This window comes from Meleagris gallopavo, chromosome 7, assembly GCF_905368555.1.
Source record: "Meleagris gallopavo chromosome 7, MGAL_WU_HG_1.1, whole genome shotgun sequence".
Lineage (NCBI taxonomy): Eukaryota > Metazoa > Chordata > Aves > Galliformes > Phasianidae > Meleagris > Meleagris gallopavo.
In genome coordinates this window covers 20,917,853-20,934,412 of record NC_139410.1, presented here as the reverse complement: position 1 = coordinate 20,934,412, position 16,560 = coordinate 20,917,853, and the positions used below count along the sequence as shown (strand labels likewise).

General features: G+C 37.8%; 1 long non-coding RNA gene across 1 annotated transcript in view; it reads right to left on the bottom strand.

Annotated features, from left to right (window-relative positions):
• LOC146543988 (uncharacterized) overlaps nucleotides 1–15,737 on the bottom strand; it is a 48,160-nt gene extending 32,423 nt beyond the window's left edge. Inside the window, exon 1 of the long non-coding RNA XR_014884471.1 lies at nucleotides 14,797–15,737. This is a non-coding gene — a long non-coding RNA (uncharacterized LOC146543988). The remainder of the gene's footprint in view (nucleotides 1–14,796) is intronic.
• Nucleotides 15,738–16,560: the final 823 nt, after the last annotated feature.

Here is a 16,560-nt window from a genome sequence, read left to right as displayed (position 1 = left end):
CATTTCAAATATTCACTGAACATAAATCACAGCATTAGATCATGGGGGAAAAATAAATAAAGGAAAACAAAGATAGCGTAGGTATTTCTATATTAATCAGTGATGATACAATATAGTACTGGACTTTCAACAGCAGAATTCTATTGGCCGTATTTACCAATCTCAAGCCTGTCAACTCCCTTTATCCTTCCCAACACACTTTCAGACTTGTAACGAATAAAATAACCAATTATCTGTTCCATCCAGAGGTTGTCATAACACGGAGCACACTGTATGTTTTTTTCTACTTCCAGCTGTACCAATCACATGGAAGGGAAACTCAAATTTCTACTTTCCTAATACTCATTTTTCATCCAAAAACAGGTATTGCTCTGAACAAAAGCTCCAGAGGAGTAAGATCCATGAGAGCAATACAATTTCAAAAATGAAAAGAGGTGGTCCAACTCAGGAATATTGATAGGTCAGAGTACATTAAGATAGAAGACCCAAATGTAGCTACAAAACATCCTTCATACTTATTCAAAAGGTGTAACAATGTCTTATTAATTTAAACTGGGAAAAAAAAAGACATACATAAAGTTTTAACATCACTGGCAGAATCTAGTGAATGACAGATGAGGAGAGACAACCATATGCTTTGTGATCTGCATGTTTTTCTCTTTTAGAAGAAATATATATGTGTATTGCTCACAACTTCATAAATTAAGTATCCTTTCTTTATGTTTAGCTTAGCCATATAAATAACAACTCGTAAAAAATCACTGCATAGAACACTTTGATACAAATAGACTATTTCATATCTCAGTGAATGTCACAGTCCCTGTAACTTCTAAATAATTGATTTGGCTTCAAATATAAGTGCATATATAATAGCAGTATCCAAGGGTACGTCACAAATAATCAGTAAGAGACTGTATCATAATTTGCATACAAATGTATTTGCAATAAGAAAAAGGTTCTCTAAGTGTCAAAATAAAAACTGATGGATTGGAGGATTGTGAAGAAATTACAACTTGACGTGCAGAATTCTCTTTAAAGAGATATTCAACAGATGACTCTGAGTCTTGATGAACGTCAAGGAAATGTTTTCAAAAGCACCTTAATTAGGCAGTGAGAGATTCACATAGCAGGGAAGTTTCCTATCCTGTAAAGTCAGTCATTCTAACTTGGACAGTTTCATGAAGCACTGTTTTCATCAGGAGTTTTTTAGTAGATTTCACCAGTATAGGAAAATGCCTGAGCAGGTCATTAAGCTGTCTGCATGGTTTCCCTGCTAGAAATACAGGTGAAAGTCGGATGACAGTGAGGATAGGGAAACTGTCAGTTTTTGAGAGTGCCAAATAGTCAATGAGAATCAGTGACCAGAATGTTCAGAATGGTTTGATTTCCCTTTCTTTCCCCACATGTCCAGGAGAAGAGTTTACCCTCATCAGTATTTGAACACTGGGCATAAACAAAGAGAGCAGTGGCATCAAGCCATATTAAAGGAGAGATTGTATCAGTCAACATTTGCTTATTAAATTACAAGAGTAGCTGGAATAGAGAACTTCTGTGTTAAATGTAGGGAAGTATGTGCTTTGGGGAAGATGCTGCTGTAGCCATCAGAAGCTGGTGAAAAAGGAATGCAGAAAAGGAGAAAAGTAAAGTAATGTCTAGCAACTCTAAAGAAGGGGAAAAAAGGACTTTTTTTTTTTTTCTTTTTTTTGAACCTGAAATAGAACCTACTTACTCTCCTTGCTAGCTGTGCTTTGTAAATGCTAAGCCAAATTCCAAAATGAATTTCATAGAATCATAGAATCATGCAATGGTCTGGGTTGAAAAGGACCATAACAAACTTCTAGTTTCAACCCCTCTGCTGTGTGCAAGGTCACCAACCACCAGACCAGGCTGCCCAGAGCCACATCCAGCCTGGCTTTGAATGCCTCCAGGGATGGGGCATCCACAACCTCCTTGGGCAACCTTTGCAGTGTGTCACCACCCTCTGTGTGAAAAACTTCCTCCTAATAGCTAACCTAAACCTCTCCTGTCTCAGTTTAAGACCATTCCCACTTGTCCTATCACTATCCACCCTCATAAACTGCCATTCTCCCTCCTGCTTATAAGCTCCCTTCAAGTACTGGAAGGCCACAATGATGTCTCCCTGGAGCCTTCCCTTCTCCAAGATAAACAATCCCAGTTCCCTCAACCTTTCCTCACAGGAGAGGTGCTCCAGCCCTCTGATCATCTTAGTGGCCCTCCTCTGGACTCACTCCAAGAGTTCCACGTCCTTCCTGTACTGGAGGCCCCAGGCCTGGATGCTGTACTCCAGATGGGGCCTCACAAGAGTTGAGTAAAGGGGAATTTATTTGTCTTTCTTCCAGACCATGCAAATGAGTTACTGAGCAATGCTAGGGGTTGAATCAATAGTTCCTAGGGCAAGCTATAACCGACATGATGCCTATATGATAGTCCTCAGTTTGCAGTAACTGGCTATCAGTGTTCTGTGAAAAAGATTCAGTGTGGCAGTCAATCAGCATAGGAAGAAAATAAAGAGCATAAACATATTTGTGTGAAGGTAATAATAAAAACTTATAAAAATCTATGGTTTAGAATAAATCATCCTATCTCTCTACAAATGACATGTTTATGACTTGTTCCTGTACTTTCAATTGGACCTGAAGTCTGTAATTCACCACATTCTGCTTCTTGCCATTTCTGAATATGGACATAATCTTTTTCTTCTTACTCATCAGGCACTTTACGTAAACTTTTAAGCTAAAGAGAGGCCTTACACTGGCACGAACCAGCTTCTCTAACACCATGGGATGAATCCCACTTTCCTAAGGACATACATGTGTCCAGCTTGCTTAAGCAATTCTGACTCAGTACTTGGTATGCTTGGCAATTTTATCCCCCAAATTTTGTTTCTAGAAGTAGAGACTTACAAGAACTGTGAGACAGCTTTACTAAAGACAGAAATAAGGACAGCATTGCTTTCAGCACTCATTCTTTTTCTACATCATTTATTATTGCATTGCTTGCTTCATTCACCAAGGGACAGCATTTTCCAAGATTTTCCTTGTGTTGCCAATGTACCCACATTATTTGGGTGGATTTTTTTCTTTTGTTCTGCTTCATTTTTCTGTTCGCATCTCTTTCAGTTTCAGCGCTAGTTAAGTTTTGACCTTCCTAATTCCATTCTTGATATTCCTTCTTGATAGATACCGACACACCAAATATACACTTTCTTTTGTTGCTTGAACTGCCAAAAGAAAGTTATGAGATTGTGAATGGGAAAGGATTGACCTGTGAAATTAAGAATGGAAGAAAAACAATGGAAGTTACAAAACTGTATTGATTATTAATTTGAGAATAATTTCCAGAGACACAACTTACAGGGCTCTAACTTATTATTAATTACCATTAAGTAATTCTGGATTTCATTTGGAAATCCACTTTTGCCTCAATGCCTGACACAAAGTGTTGAAATCCACTTTGGTAGATTACCAAAGGGAATTGTTCAGCAGCTGGGCTGCTGGATGGGCCTTTGAGCAACCTGGTCTAGAGGGAGGTGTCCCTGCCTATAGCAGGGGGTTGGAACTAGATGATCTTGAAGATCCCTTCCAACCCAAACCATTCTATGATTCTATGATTCGGCAAACCTGAAATTTTGTGAGCAATCAAAGAGTACCGTCTGTAATGTTCAGTTCGAAGTACTTGTACTTCTTGTACTACAAGAAAAAACTTCTTGTACTACAAGAAAAAACTGTTGAGGTTGAATCACTTTCATTTTAGACTTTCAAAAACATACGGAGAACCCAAATGTCAAGCTATGTGTTTAATGAATCATGCTGTTCTATTATAAGCACAAATAAAATATATGAAAATCAAGGTCATAAGAGGGCAGCATTTTTAATAGATTTCTCAAAACACCTTTAGTATTTGATAGCATTTCAAATTTTTTACGGGTAGCTGAGATATGCTTACTTGCAATGTATGTATGTTCATCTTCAAGCTTTAGCAAGAGTATAAAGAAAAAATAATAAGGTAACTTCAGCACAGATGGGAAAAATCCCAAAAGAGCTGGATTAGCTTCAGGTAAGTGCCATATTTTTAAATTATTTTTTTTTGAAAGTTCAAGTTAGTTCCTGTTTCCCAGAGGCGTTCAATCAGTCTTAGCTAAGCTTCTTTGTTTGTTGGTTTTGGTAATTTTATGTTAGTCTAATGCCAAAAACATTAAGACATCAACGTGGAATAGGGGTGGAGATAAAGAAGAGAAGTAAATCTAACAAAATAAACAAAACTGGTAACATAATCGCTGCATATTCACTACACTTACTGTCAGGCTGATGTTTATAGGGCCTTCAGATATCCAAAGAATGGAGAGAGATATTTGCTTTCAAGTCAACCATTTTGGAACACTTACAGATTTAAACAAAAACAAAGCACTATGCAAGACAGAATCCAGGTGGTCCTTTCTGTTTTCCAGGACCTTTCTTTTTTTAGTTTTCCACAAATCAGTGCTTTTTGTAATTCTTACAGTCATGAGCAAGCCTGCATCCTGGCAAATCTTTTTACATAAGCAGCTACTCTTTAGAAATAACACAAAGCTGACAACAGGAGTAAGAAAGATTCCTCCCGTGTTGTTAGTTGAAAAATCAAATTCATCCTCTGGAGTGTAAGAAGCAGAATACACAGGATTATATGAGTTAGAGAAAATTGATGGAGTGTGGGCAAGGGAAGAGCAAAAACCGAGAAACTCTCAGAAAGCAGGCAGGTAGCAGAGGATGAAGACGAGAGGGTCTGGAGAAAAGGAACAGATTCAGAGGGAGAAAGAATAAACCGAAAGCCCAATGCCTGCTGAAAGGTGGGCCGCATCTGACTGAGAGAAAAGAAACTTTACTTAGCTCCCCTCAGCTTCATTGGCAAAAAAGTTCCCAGTATAGAGAACCACTTCTAAGATGCTTTACGTATTGGCATTGGCTGCCAGATGTAGAAATAGAAGTGAAAGCTGTATTTGTAATATAACGTAACACTGCTATTGTTGATGAAATAAATGGTGTCAGATATTTCTCCGTAACTAACTTTTTCATTGTGCTGTATACCAGTCTTAACCTCTTGTCAACTACTGATTTTTTTCCTGCAATGTGAGACATGGTGCTCTCATTTCTTCTAATATAAAAGAGGCCAAGAAATTCAACATCACTGTTTATTATCATTATTACTAACACTGTAATATAGTATTGCCCAAGGCATTTTGCTATATGTCTGCTCAAGTAGATTGGGATTTGCAGTGAGGACCTGTTTAGACACTGAATGAACCCAACAGTCATGTTCAATAAGTCTGGTGTTCTGTCATTAAAAAAAGAAAGAAAAAAAAAAGAAAAAAAAAAAGCTTATTACTAATGAGATGCATCATGTTATTCAATATCCAAATAAAGCAGTATTTCTCAAGTATGCATGCCTGGGGCACAAATCTGACAAACACTTAGAGAAGCAAAATGCTGTCCAAAGAGACAGCGATTAATAAAGATCAGTTGAGAGAAAGGGAGGAGTTGTTTCCATGTTCTGAAATACTGGCTTAGCTATATCCATTTCTTGGAGTGGATCCAGAACCCTGCAAGTACTGCAGGGAGAGCTTCAGGATACCCAGAAATACGGGCAGGGTCTCTGCCCACTGGCTGAGATATTTACACTTTACATGGATGTTACTGAGAGTGTTGCAAGCTTTGCTCAGTGACCAGTATTATGCCTAGGCATCTTCAGTTTCTTTAGCTGGGGTTGAAGTATAAATAAGCATCATAGTGAACTGTCATTACATTTTTTAACGTGTCTACATAACATTTTAGCCTGGCAGCACACTACGGACATTGATTCAAAGAGAATTCATATTGTTCAATTAAAATTTATAAATAAAGAAATAAATAAATCACAGGCTACAGCACAGAATAAAAAAATTAAATTGCTTTTATCCTCCGTGGGACTAATAGTGGGAAAACCTGCAACTTGCCATGTCCATACAGTGAGATCATCCAGTTTGCTTGCACCTTGAAACGGTCACCTCTACAGAACCGGTGGTGCCTGGTGCTCCGCAACCTGCTTCTCTCTGCTTACTTCTACTTCCCTTGCAGAAGAATGCCCTCATTGATTTGGGGATATCTCCAGCAGCAGTTGGTGCCCATGGAGGTGAGTTCTATGCACAGAAGACTCTCTGAGTAAATTAACTCACCCTTGTTGCTTCTATTTTTTTTTAACTGGCCTGAACACACCTGCCAGAAAGCAAGAAGTCAGAATACAGCAGAGGTCAGAATTTTAAGAGAAATGCTCAGATGGTGCAATTGCTTTTTTTTTCAATACTTCCAAGAATTCCTACAGAATTTAAAATAACCCAATTTTTATACATATATATCCTATAGTAGTCACAAAAAAAAAAAAAAAAGCAAAGGTAGAAAAAGCTATAATCACTATTAAATGATATGGATATACAGAATGCTCTCCTAATGAATTTCTCTTCAGCAAATTCTACAAAAAATTTTCATGTTTTATAACTTTGTATTATTTCCTATGCTTTCTCCTATTCAAATATATATGTCGCAAATACAGATGTACTTCAGATTTCTCCTCCAGACTGTTCCTTTTTTTTTTTTTTTCTTTTTTAAAAACACTTATTTTTAGCACTTAATAGCCTTGTTATCTATAATCAGCATTATGGCATTGTCTGATTTAAATATTTCTATCAATATGGCAAGATTTGTTTTAGAAATAACTGAATCACACAGTAATTTTAAAATACATGGCATTCCATTTAGCATAATGGAAGAGAAGCAAGTGGTGATGTTTTTGTAACAAAACTGATAAATTCAGATATAAGGCTTATGACTGAATAGACAACATATTTTCTTCAAATGACTTTATAATGGAAAAAGAAGTTTAAGTCCAAAGAAGGGGAGCACAGCGATACTTGATCCCATTTGATACTGCCCAGACATGAGAAGGGCTGGCCTTTGGAACGATGCGCTGGGAAAGCAGTCTGGGCAGACCACAAACGTGTGGGGAAAGAGTACAGAACAAGTTGTGCCTATTTCTGTTGCCTTTTATTGTTCTCAAGTAAATGAATATTAACTGAAAAGAAGCATTATTACATATTTTGCGACATTCTGGTTACATGCTCTCAGGTCTCATGAGGCCTGGTTTAAATTCAAATTAATCCTAAACTACGCTTAATTAGCATTGCTGTAGTTGGTTTTGCTTTTCCTTTTGTAAGGGAAAATGTGATATCTTACAGTTTTGCTGTTTTCAAATGTTAAAATATATGATGGAGGTGAAGAAGTGATTTGGTAGCTGAATGACTCCCTGGCAGGAGAGAATCTGACAGGATGGCATTTTACTAATTAAGAAGAGTGCTGGACTAACCAGATGGGAAAAATACATACTGAAACTTTTTTCTTTCTTTCTTTCTTTTTTTTTTTTTTTAAGACAATGTAGAAATAAACAAGGACAACGAAGGGCACACAAAGAAGAACTGGTAAGTAAGGCAATTTGATAGCATAAAATAAACCTACGTAATTGAGATAATAACCAAATAATCCTGCTTTAATCAGATCATAAACTAGGCAGGAATCAGAAGCCACTGATGTGAGCAAGGCATTTCTGTTCTTCAAACCCAGCCCTAGCACAAATGTTCATGCAGTGTGACTTCTGGCAGATCAGTCAGAACTATATCTATACAGACACTTATGAGCCTAAATGCAGTATGTAGACACCACTGAGATCTTTGGAACAAATAAATACATAAATGAGACAAGGATCTCCAGAGATTTTGCATCTCCTTTAGAGATTAAGGAAATAACACAAATCATTCCTCATCACAAAATAAGAAATGTGCTTAAAAAATATCAACAAGCTGAAAAAAAAAAAAAACAACCAGCACAACACAATTAAGTACTTCTTAACAAGCTTTAAGTCAACGAAGTTTCTACTTTATATTCCTTAAGTCAAATTACTGGGGAATGTAAAAGAATAAAACAATGAGGTCAGAAAAAAAACAAACTGTATTCTGTTAATATCTCTGTACTAAGACAGACAAAGACTTTTCTCTGAAGAGAAAGAAAAAGAAACTACTAAAGATGCTACGGAAAAAGCTGATACTTTCTTTCTTCATCAGAAGGGTCAGCCTCAGTCAACAGGATAAAGTTCGTGTCAGTGACAAGGGCAGAAGAATTCAGGTTAGAATTATGACTTTGATGGCTGTTTTCAAATAAACTGGGCTTGAGGAAATTCCTCTCAGGATACTCAGAGATAAGAGACTGAAAACATTTTGGAGCCGTTAGCAATCGTCTTTGAGAACTTGTGGAGAACAGATGAGCTTCTAAAAGAAAAAAAAGGCAGACATGATGTTTATCTCTAAGTGGGGGGAACAGAAGAAACCGGAGAATTACATAGTGTTCTGCTTTACTTCCATTCAGAGAAAAATACTGGAACAAATAATTGAACAAGTCTGTATAAAAGTTTAAGCTTTTGTCCTGTTTTAAGGATATAAGACAGTCAGCATACATTTGTTGAAAACTGTGGTGGAAAGTCTCAGCTGGAGCATATTGTCCGGTTTGTTCATTGTACATTGTGGAAAGTGTGGTTCAACTGAAGAATAATTAGAGATTTAGAAAAAAAATCTGTAAGGAAGAACAGAAGGTCCCTTGGGAGGCTGTGAAATCTTTATCACCAATATAGATCTTCAAAACAGGCAAACATATGTTAGGAATGGTTTAGGTAAAGCTGATTCTGCCTTTGGCAAGGATGGTGTCTTCAGAGGGCTGGTTCTAGGCACCGGTAAAATAGAAAATCAGTCAGTAAAGTTGGTTGTCAAAAGCAGCAAAGTGGGAATACCCTACTGCATATCATGTCATAAAACATGCAAGCATTGTTAGAATGGAGGCTCGAACCCTTTGGGACTGGAGAATTACAGTCTCTGCGGTCTGCCTCAACTATTCCATGCAAAATCAAATTTTCATATCCAAGAGACACAACTAGAAAGGACTCAGAGCTACAGAGACAGCAGCTCTACTTAAGGCATTGCTTTTCAGCTAGCCCCATACACTGTGTAGGAAGGAAGTTACATACTGGAGGCTGTAGCAGCTGGTACCAAAACCCTAATTTCCTTTTGTGATTCCTGTCTTTAGCTACTCTACTACGTGCCAAGGAAGAGCTAGATTTATAGAGCCTTGTGAAGATGAATTAATGTCTCTATAAAAGACTATCTCTGTTAGAAAACGATTAGCACTCGGGATTTGGAAGTTGCGCTACCAGTTTCAAGGCTGGCACAGTAACCAGTGGGTTACTGTGTTTGTCACAGTAAGTGGTAACAGGCAGGAACGGAATAGTGACTGGTGCACTCAGATACATGAGTAGGAGTAGGTAGGCTGGAAAATGGTCCATGGTCTCTGAAGAATTTGGAGAAGAAATTTAAGATTATTTCTGTACATTTCAGGCTCCAGTGTAAATCATATCTTCTTAAAAGAGGGCTTTAGAGAGAGCTGTCAACTCGGCTGTATGCAAAGTCAAGCCAAGCACTGGGAAGGAGGTCTCTGGTGCTTCATTTTCTTATTATAAACTAACCTGAAATCTATCACTATCATCCATCTTTCCTGGTTTTATTTCTCATATTAAAGCTGCCTTTCTATAGTGTTCTCTTTACCTGGGTGTTCTCCCTTTTGTGATAAAAAAAACTGAGCTGTTAGTCACTGTTGCAGGGAATGAACCCTCAGTTCTGTGTACAATTTTTTCATGTGATTTAATACACAATAAGCTGATTACAATGCTATCTAAAAGCATTGGCAGGTATATACGAACACAGTAGCAACAGTCAAAATCTAGCCAAATAAGTATATCTCCAAATGGCATAGGCAGAAAAGAATGTGAGCAAAAATGCCAATTGCAAAATGGAATTCTAAGCCCTCAGTGTAAACGTACTGATGGCAATTGTTAATTGATACAGATACATTAACATATAATCACTTTTTAAGAGTGTGGCAGTTTTGAGTCTTTCTGTGATTATTCAGATCTCCAATACAAGCCAAAATTCTTTTACATCTTTTGCTTCCAGGAAGCCAACAATAAATGGAAACAATGTGAGAAGAGCAGGTGTGTTTTCACTCAGAGGAAGCAGCTACGGATATGAAAATGACTTAGCAGCTGGTGAATAAGAAGACTGAAGCTGTGCCAGACAAAGTAAGTGAGTGTGTGTGTGTGCTTTCATTTTACCACTGATTATACAAAAAGGCCCAAACTCATTGATCATGTAGTTCTATCCCTGCTTCACCAGGAATAAATATTTAAGTGGCATAACTATTTCAGAAAGCCACTTATTACTAGTGATACATTTTCTGTGTTGTAACTGGGAATGCATATTAATCATTCTTTTCTTCTTTTCAGACCTTTTCTCCATTCCTGTTTACAGCACGGTGAGAACAATTATCATTTGCACGAAGCTGGTCTGCATTTTTGTTTGATATTTAGTTTTCTTAGCTTTATAGACTAGGCTGTGTTCAAATAAGTGCAGTGCCAGCACACCTAACATACACAGCATATAACTTGAAGCTTTCTCTTCTTGAAGTTGAGAAAGATTTACCACAGAAATTCAGCATGACGATTTATCTTTGGTGCATGAGGATATCAACAAATTTTAGTTAAAACTTGAGAGGAATGATTATTTGATGACTGCTCATACCTTTTTGTTTCACCTGGTGATAGAATTTCAGTGCAGTGGTACACAGCAAGATTTACAGGAACCCTCACCTGAGTACCTTAATTTGTCTTGCACACACTGGGTAGTCAAGCTCAGAATCACTAAATTCTCAAAGGATGAGAGTGAGCAAAGAAGAAAGGCATGCTGTTGAAGTCACTAAGCTATTTTTTCATTTATAAAACAATTTAAAACAAAACAGGAGGAGCTGGAACAACTACATCAACAGGAGAAAGACTGAAGAGATTAATCACTCCAAAATATTTTTCAGTGTGCAGAGAAACAGAAATATTTCTTTTTGAATTCTACAATATCATACAATCAAGCAATATTGAAAGTACACCAACCCAATGCACTAAGGAAGTTATAGGTACATTTTCAGTTGCTATATCATTCTGCAAAAATAACTAAATTGGACTTGTATTTTCCTTAAAAATAAAAAATAAAAAATAAAAATAAATTAAAAAGAAAAAGAAAGCAAATCAAAGCTTTTCCTACAAATTTTTCTCTAGGAGGAAGCTTGGAATGTTTATGCTATTGTATGGATTTTACGTATGGATTAGATCCATAACTAAAGAAAACTAGGAAAAATTAACTTCTATGCTTGGACATTCTGTTCAAAGGTCCTGGATTAAACAAGCGGCATCAAAATTTTAGATGTCATCACTGTTTAAATAATGGGGAAAACTTTCACCACTACAGGTTTTCAGGTCTTTTTCATGTGATCTGTTTACAACCCACTGAACAAGGTGGTTACCTTGCTGTGTATTCACACTGATCTTCCTTCTGCTAAGCTTTGTGAGCAGTTACAGTGACAGCTAACAACAAAAGCCATGAAATTATGGAGCTGATCTGTTGGTCACTGCAGTGTAACTGTAAGCATAGTCAAAGAAAAACTATGGAAAGCATCTTTAGAAACCTGCTATAATTCACTGATCACCATCTATAACAGAAATGCTGAGTCACGGCCTGAACCAGTGATGGAGCACCTGGTGGGAAGGCAGGGCCAACCTAGGGAAACTCAGCTGCATGCAATGCATTGAGTGACTAGAAGGGGTGGAGCCAGAATCCATCCCTTCCCAGACCTCATGTAAGGGTGGGCAGTGGAGGCACGGGCATCTCTTGCTGGAGATCTCTGCATACCTGAGGCCTTCCAAAGGTAAGCAGCTCCTTTCCTTCATTGCTGTACCTGTGGCTGCTGCACTTAGTCTCGTTTTTGTTTGCTGCAGCCAAAGACTTTCCCAGCCCATTATTATTGTGCTACTTTCCATTTCATTATAACGTTACACCATCTACAAAAGCATCAAAATGTTTCATTTTTCAACTGAATATTCTGAAATAATAAAAAATTACATTCTAAATGGACAATTGCAATATCATTTGGAACTGCTCCAGTTGCAATGTTCTCTATCCTTCTACAGTACCCTCTCTTTTACAGAAGATCGTTTAACGCAGAAAAATTCCTACACGTTTGTATCAGCATGAAGTCATTAACATAAGAACATATGCCACATTGGTTCAGGCCCATCTTCTCTTCAGCAGTGGCTAAAAATCAATGCCCTGGGAAGAATAAGAACAGGGCAAGCATATGTAATGTTTCCTCAGAGTCTTCTCCCAGCTGCCAGCTATTTTCAGGTCAGAGAACTTCCTGAGATTGATGCTGCCTGTCTCTTTAGTTTCCCTCAGTGAATCTCTCCAGTATTTACTTGACCAGTCTCCCCTTGAACACATCCAACATTTTCACATCCTGAACAGCTTTGACAAGAAGTTCCACAGGTATACTAACACAAGTCCATTAACTTAATGATTTTGCATTAGCACCTGTCTCTTCCTTTTCCCCAGGCTCTACAATTTTTTGAGACTACAGAAACAAAAGTAATACCATGGAAGCACTAATCTTGCTGCACTACATAACTCCACCTTTTTGCAGGAGAGGGAAAGAGGTCAAAAAATCCCAGAAACTAAATGCTGTATTCCAAATACTTCTTTTTATTCTCTCCTTCCTCCATTCTTACTCCACACTGACGGCCTGATAAATGGCTTGGAATCAAACATTCAGCCAAAAGTGCAAAAGCTCCTTGTATCAGCCATGTTTTCTTAAATTAGATGCTGAATATAATGTAGCTCTGTCTAAAACAGCTATGAGATTTACTGAATATTAACAAGGAACTTAGGGAGAAGGCCTATGTCGTGTAGTTGATATCAAAACACCTCAGTTCTTTACATTGGCAGGCCTGAGAAATTAATGTTTAGGCATAAAAGCTCCTGAGTACTTGCCTTTATGGCAAAAAAAAAAAAAGAAAAAAAGGGGGTGGGGGGGAAAAAAAAAAAAAGGCTTTCAAGGTAAATGTTTTCCCTCCATTGCTCTGCAGTTTTCAGCAGTTTCATTAAACACTGGGGAAAATAAAGACACAATGGGGATAAAAACTAACCTGAGCTTAAGGCTCTGCATAATTAAGTCCCTTTGGATCTTAACTGAGGATCAGTGGACTGGCTTTGTGCTATTCTCTTGGAAGGTGTATTTAAGGTTCCATCTTGTTGCACTCTTTCTGGATGTACTACAAGTTACATTCTCTATACATTGATAGCATTGTGTTTACGAAGCGGTTGCTAATTTCTGCTGTTGCCATTATCATTACTGGCTCTTAAAATCCAATTTAAAGGTATACATTTGCTACAGTAATTACTGTGTACAGCCATGTCCAAACACGTAGGTTTGCACTGCTCCCTTTACATGCAAGGTAACGCTTTCTCAGAACAGCGAGCCTCCAGAAACAGCTGGAATCGCACATGGAAGCAAAGCACGGCCCACAGGCAGTTTGCAGGCTGCTGCAGCTCACGCCTGTATCGCAGGATGGCTGCCTGCTTGCAGCTGCACTCAGGAAGTTCTCCAGTTGGGTATTTCTCGGTGGAAGTTCCCAGCTAATATTAGTCATAACCAGTGCTGAAACACAAAACTGCATTTCATAATCCTGTTGACACTCCTTCAGATAACAAAAAAACTGCCTTTACTCTTATGAAGAATAAAAGAGAAAGAGAGAGAGAAAGAGAGAGAAAAGAAAATACTCCTGAAGACTTTATAAGGAGATATAACCTTTGGATTCTACATTTTGTAAATAGAACAGGTAAGTCATACTTATCAATTTCAACATCCTAACTCATAGAAAAAGTATGAGATTAGTTGCAAACTTTATAATTGTACTAACATTGCTTTTCAATTGTTAGTATTGCACCTGGTTTGTTTGTTTGAATAAATATTCTTCCGTTTCTGGAAGCCAGGTTTTGTCTGTTGCTAGCCATAGGCAACCTTATTTGCATTGCATATCGTTAGGTTTCCACGGGCTCACCAGCTAACTAATTTACAAACTAATTTTGTTGGTAAAACAAAAAGTAAAATCCAGCCTCACTTTCCTACTATGAAACAAGATTCATTCTGAATTAATTCACAGCTCTTCCTTCCTTCCTGCCCCAAGGTACTCCAATAGCACGACGGGCTCTTTATGCCATTAAACGCAGTAACAGCAGCGGGGCACTCAGGCCATGCAGGCACCTCGCGCAGTCTTACGGAGAAAGAGCGGAGCAGCGCTGGGAAAGGCTCAAACATCTGACGTGAGCCCCCTAGCGCCTCCGCCACTGCCTACATGAAGGGCGTTCTAGAAACATTGGAACCTTTCTGACAGCTGGCAGAAGTCAATTTGTATCTATAAGCTTAAAACTGTATGAAGGATTTAACCCGATGCTGAAATACAGCGTTTTGGCAAGTCCACCTTCAGCAGTCCGTTCCTCTCCATGCCTTAACTCAGTTTAAGCACCAAATTAATACTTTGCTCATCCCATGTTATCCCAGGGTAAAAACTACGTAACACTTCCTTTCTGGTAACATCAGACACTAAACAATACAGATAATGTGAGATATTTGTATGGACTGCTTGACTCGGTCAGTAAAACTCTTTCACTCTGAAAAAGAATCAATTTGCTAATTACCAATTACAATAATATTAGTGATGCTTCCAAATATATTTAGTCAAAAGAAGACTCTGAGTCTGAAGACAGTGAAATGAAGTAGTAAAGACACAAACCTCTTTCCTGCCACTCCCAGGCTCCAGATTAGTCACTTGCAACAGTCTTTAAGATTAGCAGATTACTAAAATCTTCAGCTCTTTTCAACTATACTGAAATAGCCTTACTCTTCCTACTCATATATTAAAGGTTACACCTAAAAAAACAATCCTGCCTTAATAACGACATAAAAATGGCAAAGGCCAATGTGAGGACTACAGAAATTCAATATTGAAATAGCTGTTGGGAGCAAAATTCAGAGAATGAGGAAGAAGGTGAGAAACAGAAAGAGAAAAAGAAAGCAAGATGAGGAAGAAAAGGACAAAAACAATTGGTTGTAAAGCAGAAGCTGCTCTTCTTTTAAAAGGTCAAACTTAGACATCAAGTTAGCTACCAAAAGAGACTTTATGTTATTTCCTCAGACATTCCTTTCTTCTATTTAACAATTTATTCAAAGGGTTGGAAATCTCTAAGAAGGTCAGCACAAGCTACTGTGAAGCTTGTAACATACATTTTCTTGTAGCGGCCAGGAATTGTAATAAATTTAAAAAAAAAAAAAAAAGAAAGAAAGAAAGAAATGAAGCTCAAGAGAAGACAGCTTCTCTTGTGTTTTATTGTGGTATTTCTAATACAGTATGAAGAGAATAATGCATTTCACTTGGAAAAGCAAAGCTCTGTTTGTAGATGGCTGTCAGCTTTGCTGACAGGTTTGAGACCTTCACAGCAAAATTACATCAAGTACATTTCTAGAATTTAATTAACAAACTTTGGTTTGCTACTGAACCACCAACACGTGCAATGGCCATGTCTCACAGATGGCATGTATGTTAGGTCTCTGCTCAAGTTCACGTGCCCATAATCTTAACTGATACTTCTCACCATCAGATAACCTACGCGTATTTTTCTACATGTTGACCCTTTTAAAACATAGTGTCAGTTAAATTATATTTCCATACATTGATCTAACATGGAGAAAAAATATTTTTTTCAGTTACTAAAGGAGATACCTATTATAACTTCAGTGCAGAACTACTTGAGAAGACTGAATAAATTAAAAAATGTAGAGATTTAGAAGAAACAATAAAAATTCATTTTTCTTCCTTTCTCTCTTCTTTTTTTAAGCAAAGACCTGGTTAAATGAAACCCAAAGTCAGACATCTCAAACAGTTTGTTAAGCTAAAGGCTTCTGAAGGAGGAAATTAATCCACCTTACTTGGAAACACATTAACAAAACAAACCCACTTGGAATCCCAGTAGTTCATCAGAACGAAACCCCAAGTTCTTGAAAGTGGCTGAGCAGGAAATGCATGTAATGGCTCACTAAACTACCTGCCTACAAGTCTACTAGTCTTAACAAAGGCCAAAACAGCCCAAAAGACTCAGCAGGAAAAATAAATTATAATGGAAATAGTCTTCCAAGATGTACAGCTGTACCAGTGGCTATGTTTGGGCTCACTGCTCACAAACAAGGCCTCATCTAGAATGTTAGAGCCAGTAGCACAGGTTCTGATCCATCAGCAGGCAAAGAGATGCCCCAGCAGAAAAAGCACCACAGCCTGTGTGCACACAGCCCTGGGGCTCAGGCACAGCTGAAGCCAACACAAAATCCAGGCTGCTTCCCTACCGCTGGCTTTATGGCTAGTGCCACTACGTTAAGTATATGTAAAGAATCCTACATTTTCTCCCATCGACTCTCACAACTTAAAGAAAAATGATTCCTATGTGTGACCTGAAGAAAAAAGGGCTTGTAACAGCAACAAAAATAAAATTATTAAATGTGTTTT